The sequence below is a fragment of the Melanerpes formicivorus genome, unplaced genomic scaffold, assembly GCF_026170545.1.
Source record: "Melanerpes formicivorus ecotype bairdi unplaced genomic scaffold, bMelFor1.0.p_v2 SCAF_62, whole genome shotgun sequence".
Taxonomy (NCBI): Eukaryota; Metazoa; Chordata; class Aves; order Piciformes; family Picidae; genus Melanerpes; species Melanerpes formicivorus.
The window spans coordinates 2,762,513-2,776,368 of NW_027142414.1; the positions used below are offsets into that span (position 1 = coordinate 2,762,513).

General features: G+C 44.5%; 1 protein-coding gene across 3 annotated transcripts in view; it reads left to right on the forward strand.

The window, feature by feature from the left end:
* The first annotated feature begins 217 nt into the window (after positions 1 to 217).
* The window catches only part of RGS6 (regulator of G protein signaling 6), a 296,480-nt gene continuing 282,841 nt past the window's right edge, over positions 218 to 13,856 (forward strand). For 2 of the 3 annotated variants that reach the window (XM_068162146.1, XM_068162148.1), the window contains exon 1: positions 218 to 463. The gene's annotated coding sequence lies outside the window, so the exon portion shown is untranslated. Of the gene's footprint in view, positions 464 to 1,261; positions 1,453 to 13,856 lie in introns of those variants that run through there. The other variant, XM_068162147.1, reaches the window with a different exon arrangement.

The following is a 13,856-nucleotide window of genomic DNA, read 5'->3' on the forward strand; positions in this document are numbered from 1 at the left end:
CGCCCATACGCAGCCGAGCTGGTGGGATGGCAGGAGCCGAAGTTTCCCCGTATAATCAGATTCAAAACGGGAGAAAGCTGCTCTCCTCGGCGTCGGTGCTGGGTGGGAGAGGCGTGCCCGGACTGCCCGCAGCGGGCGCTGCTGCTGCGGGGCCGGGGCCGTCACCGCCCCCGCCGCCCCGCCCGGGCCACCGCCCCCACCCGCCCGGTGCGGGCTCGGCGGAGGGTCGGGCGGCTGCAGCGAAGGGGTTCGGTGTGCCCGCCGCGCTCCGGCCGCAGCGTTGCCTGCGCCGCCGTCCCCCCCGCCGCCGCCTCAGGGTGTGCTGACGGGTGCGAGAGGTTTGGGGAAGAGGTGCGAAGAGCCTCGGGCTCTGCCGGCAGGCTCAAGCCATGGTGCCTTGTCCCTGAGGAGAGGAGAGGCAAGGCGGGGGGCGGCAGGGGACGGCGGCGGCGCGGTTGCTAAGGTAATGGGAGTGGGCAGCACGCAGGGTTGGAGCCGGGATCTCTTGTTGCCCTGATTTTCCTCTTTAGCCGCATTTGTTCGGTGGAGCGAGGGTCTCCATCCCGGGATCTCCATCCCGGTCCTGCAGCTGAGAGCGGAGCTCTGAGTCCTGGCCTGGCCGGAGGGAGCTGCCCGGGTGGTCCAGAGGCGGGAGTTGTCTCCGAGTTGGTAGCAGCGGGCAGGTTCACAGCGGTGCCTGTGTCGCATATATGTGTCTATATGTACACTGGCCCGCGCGGCTGGGCAGCTGAGGGGCGGTTGCTGCCCTTCCCGGGCCGCACGGGTCCTTCCCGTGAAGGACCGCAGGCACGGTGAGCCCTCCCGGGGGGCCCCGCTGAAAAAGGACCGGCCTCGGGGCTCGGCCGGGGCTCAGGGGACACGGTGTCCCAACAGGTACAAGTACTGTGCCCGGGGACCCCGGGCTAGGTGTGGACTTGGGGCAAGTTTTGGTGCGCTGAAAACCTAGAGCTTTTCTGGAGGGGGAGACCTCGGAGAAGGACGACGGGGAGCCGGCGCTGGGGTACGCCTTGAAAGGGGAGCGGATGCCCCGTGGGAAAACTGGGAAACTGTTTCTCTTCGGTAGCACAAGGCAATAACACACTTTCCTCCGCCGACAAAGTGCGTTTGCATGGAGACAGATCGGTGTGCGAGAGTAAAGCTGCCAGGCACTCTCCTCCCAGAGCCTTAATCTCCTGTGACACTAAAAGCATCTTCTCAGTCACTCACTGCAGCAGCATTAATAGAGGAATAGGTTGCGGGGCCGGCAAGGAGCTTTAAGTATTTTTTTCTGAGGGAGAGGCAGGTTTTTGCATAGATAGCGGCACGCTGCCGCTTGCACGGTGCAGACATCGCAGCAGTCAGCGCTGCTGCTCCGAGGGACTGTGACTGCGTTTGTGGCTCTGGGCTTGTCGTCCCGTCTGCTCCGGCGCTGCTCTCGCCGGGACAGCCTGGGTAAGTCGGAGCTAGCTTCAGCTGATGCCAGAACGGCGTCCCTGTTGCAGCCTGTGTGCTACCGAGCAGCATGACACCTCCCAACGCTTCCCTGAAATTAAAGGTTTTGGATATGCACGATTGCTCTTGATTGTATTTTCATTTGTCGGTTGCCAGAGCACAGGGAACAGAAAGCAAGACAATGTGTTTTTGATAAACAAAGCCATGCTGTAAAGCTCACCATTATGTTATGCCCTATATTGGTGACTTTCCACCCCAAAGAAAGAAATGTTTCATCTGTGTTTGTGTGTTTCTGTGCAAAGTGCTTTGTAAAGGTATAATGTTATTTATAGTTGATCACCGAAGAACATAGTGGAAGTAATTCACAGCTTTGGGGGATTTAAGGCATTTGATAATATTATAAATATTCTCCAAGGTCGACTTGGGTTCATTTTGAAGTGGGAGGTTGTGTGTATTTGCTGTCATCCATTTCTTATCCTAATCTTGTAAATGGGAAGAACAAGCAATTGTTTGCTCTGTCGTTATGATCCATAAATACTTTTTCATGAGCTGACTGGAACACTTTAGCTATACTTCCTTGTAAATGTGCTTTAAAAAGAGGTTAGATTTTTGAAGAGCAGTTATTGACTCGGGGGCATATTGGTTACAAGCACAGAATAATACTGTTCATTGCTTGAATGTGCGTTAAATGCTGAAGAGACTGTTTAGACTCAGCCAATATTGACTTTATTTTTAGATGAGCTGTTCCTCTTTCAAACGACCTAATAGAATAATTGATGGCAAGCAGTCCAGTTTCTTTCCTAACTGGCTACAAGTGTGGTGGAGTTTAGCCCTTATCTTGTACATTTTTGACTGTAGTAGTGATCAGAAGGAGAAATAGTTACTTGTTACACATCTCATACAGAGATTAATAGTAATAGATGTTTGAAGATTGCTGTTCACCTACGTGAATGATTTTTCAGATTTCTTCTTACTAATCTTCCCTTCTAATGCACAATAAGAAGCTGCATATAGTCATTGTTGACATCGCTTGTCTGAGGTTCCTGGTGCACACAGTGCAGATTCCTGTTTTAATTGACAATACCTGTGGATAAGTGGAAAAGGTGTGTCCTCTTGAAGCAGCAATTACCTCCTTGCTAACCATTTGCACAGGGTGTTTCAGTGTCTAGTGTGTAATCCTTTTGGAGTACGCAGGTACGGCAAGAGGCAAGCAGAGCACCATTCATTCACAGGAGTAACTGTGTTGGTTAATGCTTTCAGCAGCAGCTGGAGGAAAGCTGAGCATAGGGACTGGAAATGCTAGGATCTGTCATTGTCCCTTTGAGCAGCCAAGAAGGGGAAAAAGGGAGACGACAGTCCTGTCCCAGCAGATTGCAGCAAACTAGCAGATGGCAGGGAAAGAAAAGAAGCTGCTATGTGTGGAGTAGCAGGAAGACAAAACAGCTGCAGTGTGTCATCTTAACATGATACATTAGGATGCTGTGTTGGGCTGTGGTAAAACTTCTGCATCTTGCAGTGCTGTGGCTCAGACATTCTAATGAAAACACCATGGGTTTGCATGTTGGTTATTATTTTGCTGATCTCGATAACAATGTGAGTCCCCAGCTTTTCAAGAGTGAGGGGTTAAGTAACCCAGTGGCTCTGGCCAGAGATACCTTTGATATCTAGATCAAACCCTGTAGTTGTAAAGTGGCAGCAGAACAGGGACAAGCTGCTCTTGCCATATCCAATGTTACAAGAGTGCAGTTTTGCCCTTATGATTGGTTATTGTGTTGTATGTATTCATCACTTGGCGCTTCAGTTGCATTTCTGGAAGCACACCTAGTCTCTCTATAGGGGAGAGTGTATGAAGAAACAGGTCCACTTCACCAAGCAGCTCTTGGCTGCTTCAGGGTACAAATATTACATCTAGTTGTCAGAACTGAAATACTTCTGGTGCTTCGTGGGACATTTCTCAGCTTCTTCTTAATAGCATTATTATCTATGTCAATTCATACCACAGGATTATAGTTACAAAGAAAATCCAGGTGCAATAAGAGTATTATGTTGATGATTTGGAAGTATGTTTCTTCACGCCGCTCTTTGGACTGTGGTCATCAGTGTGTCATAAGACAGCACTTTAACATCTAAGTATCAAACGAGATGTGAGGTACCGTGGCCCTGTGTTATTACAGAAGATGTAGTAGTAGTTGTAACCCTGAACACTTGCTGCTTGAGAGAACACTTGAGAGAAAAGATGACCGGCACCATGCTGGCCAAGCACATTTCAGAAACACTTAGGTACCTGTAGCTGGTGATGGACACCACCTTGGGTTTTCAGAAGTATCTGGATGAATCAGTCAATTGGTTCCTGTGGAGTTAGGCATCTGACTTCCTCAGGCTAAAACATTTCCTCTTTGCATCTTTGAGCACTTATGTATGTGTGAACATCTGTCTTCATATTCTGATCTAAATTATTATGTTGCTGCATATCTAACTCTTGGTTTGTGTGGGTTGTTGTTGTTTCCCCCCAAATTTCTGCCTCTGCTCTTCATCTCTCATCTCAACTTTCTATGTGGTGGTGGGTTTAATGAGGTTCAGAGATGAGCAGAGCTACACATGGTCTGAAGTGTTTTGAAAGATTTCTCCTTGAAAAGGCAATAGATATGTCATGGAGAGTTCTAAACTGTTTGATTACACTTTTCCTTTAGCAATAAAGTGACTTCCAAAGTTTTTAAAGGCTGATGTTAGTGAATTCACAATGTTTTCTTAGCCTATTACATTTTACCATGAAAAGGCTTTTCCATGATTTCAGTTGCTGTTTCCAGCTGGAGTAATAGCATATTGTGGTGATCTCATCTTTGCTGTTGTGCTCTATCTATGAAGAGGAGAGAGAAAGAGGAGCTAATTTGTATTTTCCTCATTGGTTGTCAAGCTCTAGAAAGATAGTGGAGTCAAGAGAGATTGCTGCTACCCACTTGTGTTGCATCAGATCTCATACTATTTTTTACCATCTCTGTAGCTAGTGGCAAGGAATGTGGGGAGAGAGAAAAGTAGATTAAAATTTCAGTGAGCAATAAGGTTCTGACATTTTGATGTCCCAGGCGCATTGTCATGCTGGAAACAGCTCTCGTCCTAAACTCAGCAGCAGGGTAAGGCACTGGTACTGCTCTGTTCCTACATGGAGATAGAGGGGACCATGAGGCAGTGAAGAGGAGGAATTAGTGCTGTATTTTTGCCAGAAATTTTCAATTACATGCTGCAAACATCACCCCAGTGGAAAAGGACAATATTTCATCTTTTCACTGTGCTTATAGAACCTGGCATCAGTGGTGAAAGGTTCACAGGGTAGTTGAAAGCTCCTCAGATTGATTACTACAGATCCACTATGCAGTGGGGATGTGTTGAGGAAATTATAACTAATGGTTTGAAAGTCAGGACTGATATGATCAATTTATTGCTTGGTCATCCATTATGTGAGTGTGGGGAGTCACTTAATTTCGCTGTGATTTAGTTTATTGTTTTGTACAAACCAGCATTTGCCGCTGTCAGATGAGCAACTGGGCTCAGATTATGCCTTTGCTATTGTAACAGCTGTCTGGAATAGACATGTATTAGCTTAGTTAAAGGAGCTGTCCTTGTAGGAGTATTACAGTGTAGCAGCAGTATTAGTAATGTGTATTAGTAGTGATAATGTACATACCATAAATTGATATTTATAGTAGTCCAGTCATGGCATTGTGGAGTTCAGGACAGATGAACCGTTGGAGTGGGATTTGTAGACTCCTGAGTTTTGTGGGTGTATGAGCTTGAGCAGGCTAATTCAGGAGTGGCTGAGATGTTTTTTACTTTGTAATTGCTGAAGTGATTTGGAAGTAATTTGCATCTGAAAAAGCTGTGTGGTGTTGTGATAAACAGCAGAGCAGTGAAATTGGAGTATATTGCACCATGCCCTCGAAGTACATGGGATGCAACCAATTGTGTTCATTTGCACCAGGGTTGCTGCATGGTGCCACATCTTCAAAAGCACCTGTACTTCTGGGTAGCAGATTTCCCATTTTAGCTGATTGCAATTTTGCATCCTCTTGAGGATGAGCAACCAGCGAGGACTGTCAGCACTTTGGGGTGTTTTAAATGAGACTGTGTACTCACAGATCAATGCAGGGGTGGATTGGTTGCTACGTCAGTTAGCATTAGACTACTTGGAGGGAAGCTTCATTTCAGCAGGCTGTGTTTGGAACAGGGAGTGTAGGTGAGGTAACTCTGAATCTAACTAGTACTGGGGCCTGTGTTTTTAAAATGGGGAATATTTTGATTTTCTTGTCAGCTTGTATTAGAGCATCCATTAGTTTGTGCTTCTTCTTGTTCTGTTTTCTCTTTGAATCAATTTTCTTAATTTGTTTTCAATTTGCTAGATAGAGTGTAAACCAGAAAATGCAGTCCATTTCCCCCATAAGTAGCTTATAGTTGCAATTAGGATTTTCTATGGTGTGTGAATTTTCCATGGTGCAAAAGAGTGCTTTCAGAGCTGATGTAGTTAATGGACCACCTTTGTAGACGGGACGCTCTTAGCACACCTGAACTGAGCCAAGGAAGATGGTTTTTTTTTCAGGGAAGGATTTGTGTTGGAGAAGAGGTTAGAAGTCTGGCCTCAAGCTCTGTATTATCAGTGCAGCTCCTCATTTTCCACAGGGAATGATTCTGGCCGGTAAGTTGGCATTGTTGCAAAACAATAGAATACAGCTTCAACTCTCTCCTTTGCAACTGCTCCTTGCAGACTGATGATAGCACTCCATAGATGCTTTAGTAGTTTGGGATCACCCATTCAGATGAAGATCAAAGTTGGTCTATATCTATCTGTCTGCATTTCTAAATTTGTATAGCACTGGCACTTGTTTCAGTTAAACATTCAGCATAGATCTGCTGTTCCATTCTCCATAGCTATCCTTGGTAACAGCCTCTGGCTCAGAGCCTTTCCCAGCTTTTGTGCTTGCAGCAGTATTATTTTATTGGAAGGTGGATTGATTACAGTGGATACTGCATTATGTTCTGAATTCTTTGGAAGAAGGATGGATGTAGTGGAGGCAGTTTCTTCCTGAGCACAACATCATTTTTGCCTGTTAAAAGAAGATTTGGTATACAAGTGCCTATTTTAACAATTGATTTTATAAAAGGAAAAAGTTTGCCTTGTTAATAAGCACTTCACATGTCAATATTCACTACTACTCATCCCTATTCAATTTTTCCTTTTCATTGTCTTGCTCTCTTTGCTTACCTGTTTGACAAATAATACACTAAAAACTCTGAAAGTGTGAAAGACCTTCTTTTCAAGTCAGCAATGCTTCCAACACACCCTGGGTGGACAGGTCAGAAAACACTAGCATGTATTTCCTATTAAAAAAAGAAAAGAAAATAAAGAAAGAATGCCCCTAATTAGGCAGCAGGAAACTCAGGACCTGTTCAGTGTCAGATGCTAAGAAAGTTACTTTATTAAAAAGTAGTCTGATCATCTGCCAGGTGACTGAGACAGGCCACCTGTGGCTACCATGACTGTAACAACAGGAACTGTCCATCCATAGTGTTAATTGTTATACAGTTATGTGGCAGGGTGAGTACTACCACAGTTGTCACAGATGGAGAGAAAATTGCTGAAGACCACAGAGAGTGCAGTTCTTTGGAGGTAGTACAAGGCCTTGGTGATCCCTGGTTAGCAGCATTCTGCTTAGACCACACACTGTGAATTTGTTTTATTAAAGGACATCCGTAACTGGGAACAGCAAGTAATTAGAGAGAAATACCTACAGAAACCAGCTGCTCAGATGAGATTACACAGTGGGCTGAGTTTGAATTTGCAGACTGTATCTAGCTGCAGGAAGCCAAGTGGCTTGAATTGCCCCATGTCTGAGAGGTACTTTTGCCTGAAGGATAGGTGTGTCTGTAGTGCATGTCCTTGGCCAGAGCAGTCTCCTCTGGCCACCAGATGGTATCACTGTGGCCTGGAGATACAACAATCAGAGTTTAAAAAAAGTGAGATTGCCCTTCAGACCACCAAATGGATGAGCTTATTAATTACATGATGTGTGACATGTCGGGAGGCTGTATGGGGTTGTAGAAATTAATGTGAGACTGCTGGAGGAATGGGTAAGAAATAGGGAGCCAAACCCTGTGCAAGGTCATTCATGATGACTCTTGGGAGTGTCAAGTGCTGGCTCTTGGGAGCAAGCAGTGATGGGGGGAGAGCTGTGTTCCCAGACCTACAAAAGAGAACCTGAGAGCAAACTAGCAATAAAGCTAGTTAATCAGAAGCTAGGTAATCAGAAGCCTAGAGCTCGCTCCCAGCCCTAATACTGCGTGGAAATGCAGATATTCCTGTAGGACATTTTGAGGCAAGTTTTTCCCAGGAGGCATTTAATTACATGTGTGGAAGTGGACTGCATCTTTAGAAAATGTCTGTAAGAACAGTAGAAAGTGGAACCCCCAGCCTTCACCATGATCCTAGATTCCCTAAATAGAAGAAAAAGACCATATCAGAAATGGGTCCTTTCTCTGGCAGGGTGAGTCTCTGATGTTTCCATGCCTAGATCTGTGCCTATTTTTCATCCTACTGTTTGCAGAGTGATGAAATGTTGAGCTCCATTGCTTTAGCATGGGGTTCCCTGAGAGCTGGTACCTCAGAAAAAGGAGGAAAGGGCGGGGGGTGGGGGGGAGACGGGACGGGACACGGCTTTACAATCCATGAATTCTGTCAGAATAAACAAAACTGCTTTCTCACAAACAAAGAGGAATTCATTTGGCAAAAATTTGATCATTAAGTGCAGTTGCTGGAAGTGTTTATACTTTGTTCCTTAAACGAGGCAACAAACTAAGTATTGTTGATAGTACTGTAGTTCTCAGTACTTGCAAGGCAGGGCAGAAGGTCTCACTGAGAAAGTACTGTCAGAGTAACTTCAGTTAGAATTTTATGTCCAACCCAGTCATTGGAAGGGTTTTTTAGATGTTCAGCAAACTCCATTTGCTGTCCTTACATACAAAGAGCAGTACCATGGTATTGAGTAACATAAGACCCTTTAATATGTCACTGCTAACTGTGGTTTGGCTCTCTGCGTGGGCATGCCCAGCCTCTCTCTCTCATAAGTATCATACAGTATCACTTAGGTTGGAAAGGACCTCGAGGATCATCGAGTCCAACCTATCAACACAGACCCCATGACTAGACCATGGCACCAAGTGCCACTAAGCCCTGGTTCAGGAAAGGAACATGCTTGCATGGTCTTGTTCTGTTAAGCATGGTGGTCAGCAGTGTAGTGTGTAACACCAGCATTTCATCCTCCTTACCAGTAAGGGTGCTGGAGGAGATAGTGGAGTTTTGATCTCGGCTCCAGTCTTCCAGGATTTTGTCTGATTTGGTTCCTCTTTTTGTAAAGTTGTTCAGTAGTCATAGAGGTTTACTTCTGAAAGTAGTGGTGAATTGTGCAGTGCTCTGACAGAGCTACATCAGTTAAAAGCAAAGTTAAAGTCCATGACACCTGGTGATTCTCTAGTTGATGCATTTACCTTGGTAAACAGGATGACTTCTCTGTTGTCCTCTGGTAAACACACCTTCCTTGGCAAGCCTAAGTCCTGGTTTAATAAAGTAATAGTGAACCAGAAGAGGAACACAAAGATAAATTATTTATTTATTATTTCCAGTGCAATTCTAGAGAGACTTTGGTAATGGATATGAAATATCAGGTAAATATTAATGGGGACTAATTGATTATTTCCCCCCCCTCCCACTTCTCTCTTCCCTCCTGTCACCTTAATAGCATGAGCTATTTGATATAAATGTTGTAGCAGATCAGGTAGGGATTTTTCCTATTATGTAATTATCAGTTTGGGAAGGGATGTAATTATATTTCTCAGGTATGTGAAATGTCATGTAGTCTAGATATGTTTCACTAACTAGAAGGGACAAAAAAAGACCTAAGTATTAATGACATGAAATTATCTTTTACTCACCAATCATGTGCTGAAGCTCTATATCTCTCGTGATTTAACATTAGCACTACATATCATTTATAAGCTGCCTTAGAAATCTATTAATTACATAGCATAAAGGTAATTTCCACTTGCTGTCACCCAAAATAGTATCACAGAATCACCAAGGTTGAAAGAGACCTCAAGGATCATCAAGTCCAACCTGTCACCACAGACCTCATGACTAGACCATGGCACCAAGTGCCATGTCCAGTCCCCTCTTGAACACCGCAAGGGATGGTGAGTCCACCACCTCCCTGGGCAGCACGTTCCAATGGTGAATGACTCTCTCAGTGAAGAACTTTCTCCTCACCTGGAGCCTAAACTTCCCCTGGTGCAGCTTGAGACTGTGTCCTCTTGTTCTGTGCTGGTTGCCTGAGAGAAGAGACCAACCCCTTCCTGGCTACAACCACCTTTCAGGTAGTTGTAGAGAGCAATGAGGTCACCCCTGATCCTCCTCTTCTCCAGGCTAAACAATCCCAGCTCCCTCAGCCTCTCCTCATAGGGCTTGTGCTCAAGGCCTCACCCCAGCCTTGTTGCCCTTCTCTGGACACGTTCCAAGTATTTCAGTTGAGCAGTACTGATAGATATCTACATAGGAATTAATGTAATATATTTTGTTTTCTGGGATGACATTTTTGTATGTCACAAACTACCACATTTTATCTCAGACGTGCTAGAAATGTTTTGCACTGTGAATTTGGCTTAAATTGACAACTTATTAACATGCAGGATAAGAGTTTGAATGTGACCTTGTGTTAGTTTGTTAAATCCAGGTGGTATTTTCAAGAAACAGAAAAAAAAAATCAGCAAAACAAGCTAACCTTGCACTTCTTTCTTTCTCTGTTATCTATAAAACCCAGTCTATAGGGACTACTATGTGGAGACCTTCACTTCTGTGAAGCACGTGGGGGTTTGTGCCACAGAGTTTCCTTACAGCAACCTTGTTTAATATAGTCTCACAGTAATCAAGGTATTATAGTATCATAGTATCAGTCAGGGTTGGAAGGGACCACACTTTTGAGAACACTAATGGGGATCTCTCAATTTTAATGCTTAGCTGGTTTAATTTAATTTATATGTACACAGAGATATAATACTGTCACTCTTTATGGACACAAACATAAAGGTGGTTGTCTTCGAAATGTTGTTAGTAAGCTTCTGTATCAGAAAGTCTAAAGAGGTGAGCTGTTAAAAATAGTTTGTTACCAAATGATCCCTTTGTAATTTGTGGGAGGGTTCATATCTCTTTGCAACTTCTGGGTTTTTTTTTTTTGGAAGAGTTTGAGAAGCCTGATCAGATAAGAGAGATCTCTTACCATGATTTAGTGCATTTTGTCAGGGGCTGCCTATCTAGTCCTATGTGCTGATGTTTCTCAGGAAAAAGCAGAGCTCTTCTGTAACAAAGAATAAAATATAAAAAGGAAAGATCCAGAGAGGTAAATGTATCCACTCTTTAGCATATTTTGGGGAGTATTTTTTAAAAGGCTATCCATGAAGAAGAAGTTGAAGACTGATGATTTGCTCCTCATGGGAGAGTGAGCGAGCAGTTAATACTAATGGCTTTCAATTTTTATCACTGTTGCTGCTGAGAAATCTGGATTCCTGCAAGTGTGGCTTTTGTCAGAAAAACAGCTGGTGGAAAACAGAAGCTTTTGAATCTCAAATGTAGAATTTAGGCACCAATTATTTATTTATTTTATATATGCATTTGGATTTAGACAGCTGCTATGAGTTAGCCACTGGTTATGCAGTAAACTGCCTGGAGGAGTAAGGAACTGACAGTACTCTTCAGGTAGTAATTGGTGGGGTTTGTAATTGGAGGTTGTGCATGATTACTTTGGATTCTTATGTAAAACCTGAATAAAAATGTTTGTTTTCACTCTTCTCAGCCCCATGTAGCTGAAGAGTCTGTGTAAGACTGAGCTGCATTTCCTTCTGGTTGATGCATTGCATACATATGCTTAGAGAAAGGTTCAGTGGGCAGACTCTGTTTTTAACCTGTGTAATGACGTAGGGTTGACTTTCTGCTTGCATCTTGAGTAGACTGAGCTGGCAGTGAGGAAAAAATTGTGTAGGAAAAAACATATTTCAATAGAATCCCTTGAAAAATTAGTCCTGCAATTCTTTTATGCCAAGCTATGGTATGGGTTGGTTTGCTTTTTTAAGAGAGAGCCGCGCAAGTCAGATGCAGACTTTCATGTATCATTAGGTTACTAAAAGAGTTGCTGGTGTGTGCCCAAAGGACAGTGAGGCTGGTAAAGTGTCTAGAGCACAACCCTTATAAGGAGCAGCTGAGGGAACTGGGGCTTGCTTAGCCTGGAGAAAAGGAGGCTGAGGGGAGATCTCATAGCTTTCCACAACTACCTGAAAGGAGGCTGTAGCGAGGCAGGTGTTGGTCTCTTTTCCCAGGTAACTAGTGACAGTATGAGAGGTGATGGCCTCAAGTTACACCAGAGGAGGATTAGGTTGGATATTAGGAAAAATGTTAGTCTGGCTCTGCAACAGGATGCTTAAAGAAGTAGTGGTGTCACCACTCTGGAGGTATTTAAATGACTTGTGGTGCTTAGTGACATGGTTTTGTGGTGACTTTCTAGTGCTTGGTGAACGGATGGACTTGATGATCTTAAAGGTCTTTTCCAACCAAAAATATCCTATGATTCTAAATGCAGCATACTAACGTAGCATTAGGGTACAGACCTGTACTTTGAATGTGAGCAATCTCATGCTGTGTTTGCAGCAAGCAGCCTGCATCACTGGAGCCCAGGCCCTGGACTCTCTGCCCTTCTCCCTGGTGACTTAGAGGCAGAGATGAGTGGTGCTCCCTTGTGTTGCTGCCATGTAGTCAGCAGTTTGTCTGTGTTCATTGGGTATTAAGTCTGTGCCACAATCCTCAGGCTGGTGAGAATGCCCTGTTGGTGAACTGGCCTGAAACCAGACTTCAGCATGTCAGGAGGGCAGGAAAGCATTCCTGCATCACTGGGTGCTGAGGTCCACTCAGCTCCCATGTGTTAAGAGACACAGGTGTAACAGGACCCCTGGGGACCCAGCATTGCTGCCCTTTCACCTTGAAGACCCAAGAGCATGCCCATGTTTTATTGCTGTCTTATTTTCTCTGTAGGTTTTTCCCCCCCTCTAGAATAGAAATACCATCTAAGAAAGGACTTTTTTATTTTTTAAGTCAGTCTGAAAGAAAAAGAAGAAACTTGGTGGTGATCAGAGCTCTGACAGTTCCTCAAGGGCCCTGGGAGACCTGTGGTCCAAAGAATCACGTATGCAGAATCGCAGGCCCTGATAAGGCTTATCCCAGCACCAGCAGTGCCTGGGCTGCAGGGAGGGGGTGCCCACATGTCTCTTTTCCAGGGTGTATCTCAGTCCTACCTTGCCACCAGCCTTGCCCCCTGTGACATCTGTCCTGCTGTCACTCCTGCAAAGGTAGCCCTGCTACTCCTGACCAAACCCCATCAGGACACACTAGGCACCAGTGGAAAGCTTTTACAGCTTCGTTTGCATTGATTATTTTTGCCAGTCTTCAGAGGTAGTTGGTGGCTCCCTCAGTGTCACTATCAGCAGCGTGACATCCACTACTGCATATTGTGCAAGATGTTTTTGTCCTGTTGCACCAGAGTAGATGAAAAGCTTCAAGATGTGCTATGGGGGAAAACCCTTAAAAGTATCAGAGAAGATCAATTGAGCTGACAGTATAACAAGAACAACAGAATTTGTAAGTGTGGATGTTCAAAGTGAATAATGCAACAAGTGAGGCAGAGCTAAGTAATGCTGCAGAGAGCTTCCTGATTAGAAGTTGGAAATGTTTTCTTTAAAGGATCATTGCTCAACTGGAAATTAATTGCAATTATTTTATTTTTTTTTTAAAGCATGCATGTATCATCCTGGGTATGATGGAAGTGGTGAATGTGGCCTTTATATACTGCAGGTGAAGCTGAAACTTGGGTGACTTGGCATATGCTTTCAACTCTGCATTGTATTTTCCTTCAGAAAGTTACATAAAATCTCTGCCTAGTTTCTCCTTGGTTCATGAGTGATGATACCTGGAGCCTAGATCTTCAGGGCCTTGAAATCATGAGTGAAGTGCTGTGAAATTGCATATTAGCGTAAATCATTCAAAGTGCTATGTTTTATCCTCTACCAGTTGTGTTATTTAATTTGGTTTGCATCTCATGGGCAGAGTCCAAGGGCATGAGATTTAACACATGCAAGTGCCAGGTTCTGCACATTGGCCACAACAACCCCATGCAGGGCTACAGGCTGGGGTCAGAGTGGCTGGAGAGCGGCCAGGTAGAGAGAAACCTGGGGGTACTGGTCAATGGTAGGCTGAACATGAGCCTGCAGTGTGCCCAGGCAGCCAAGAGGGCCGATGGCATCCTGGCCTGCATCAGGAACAATGT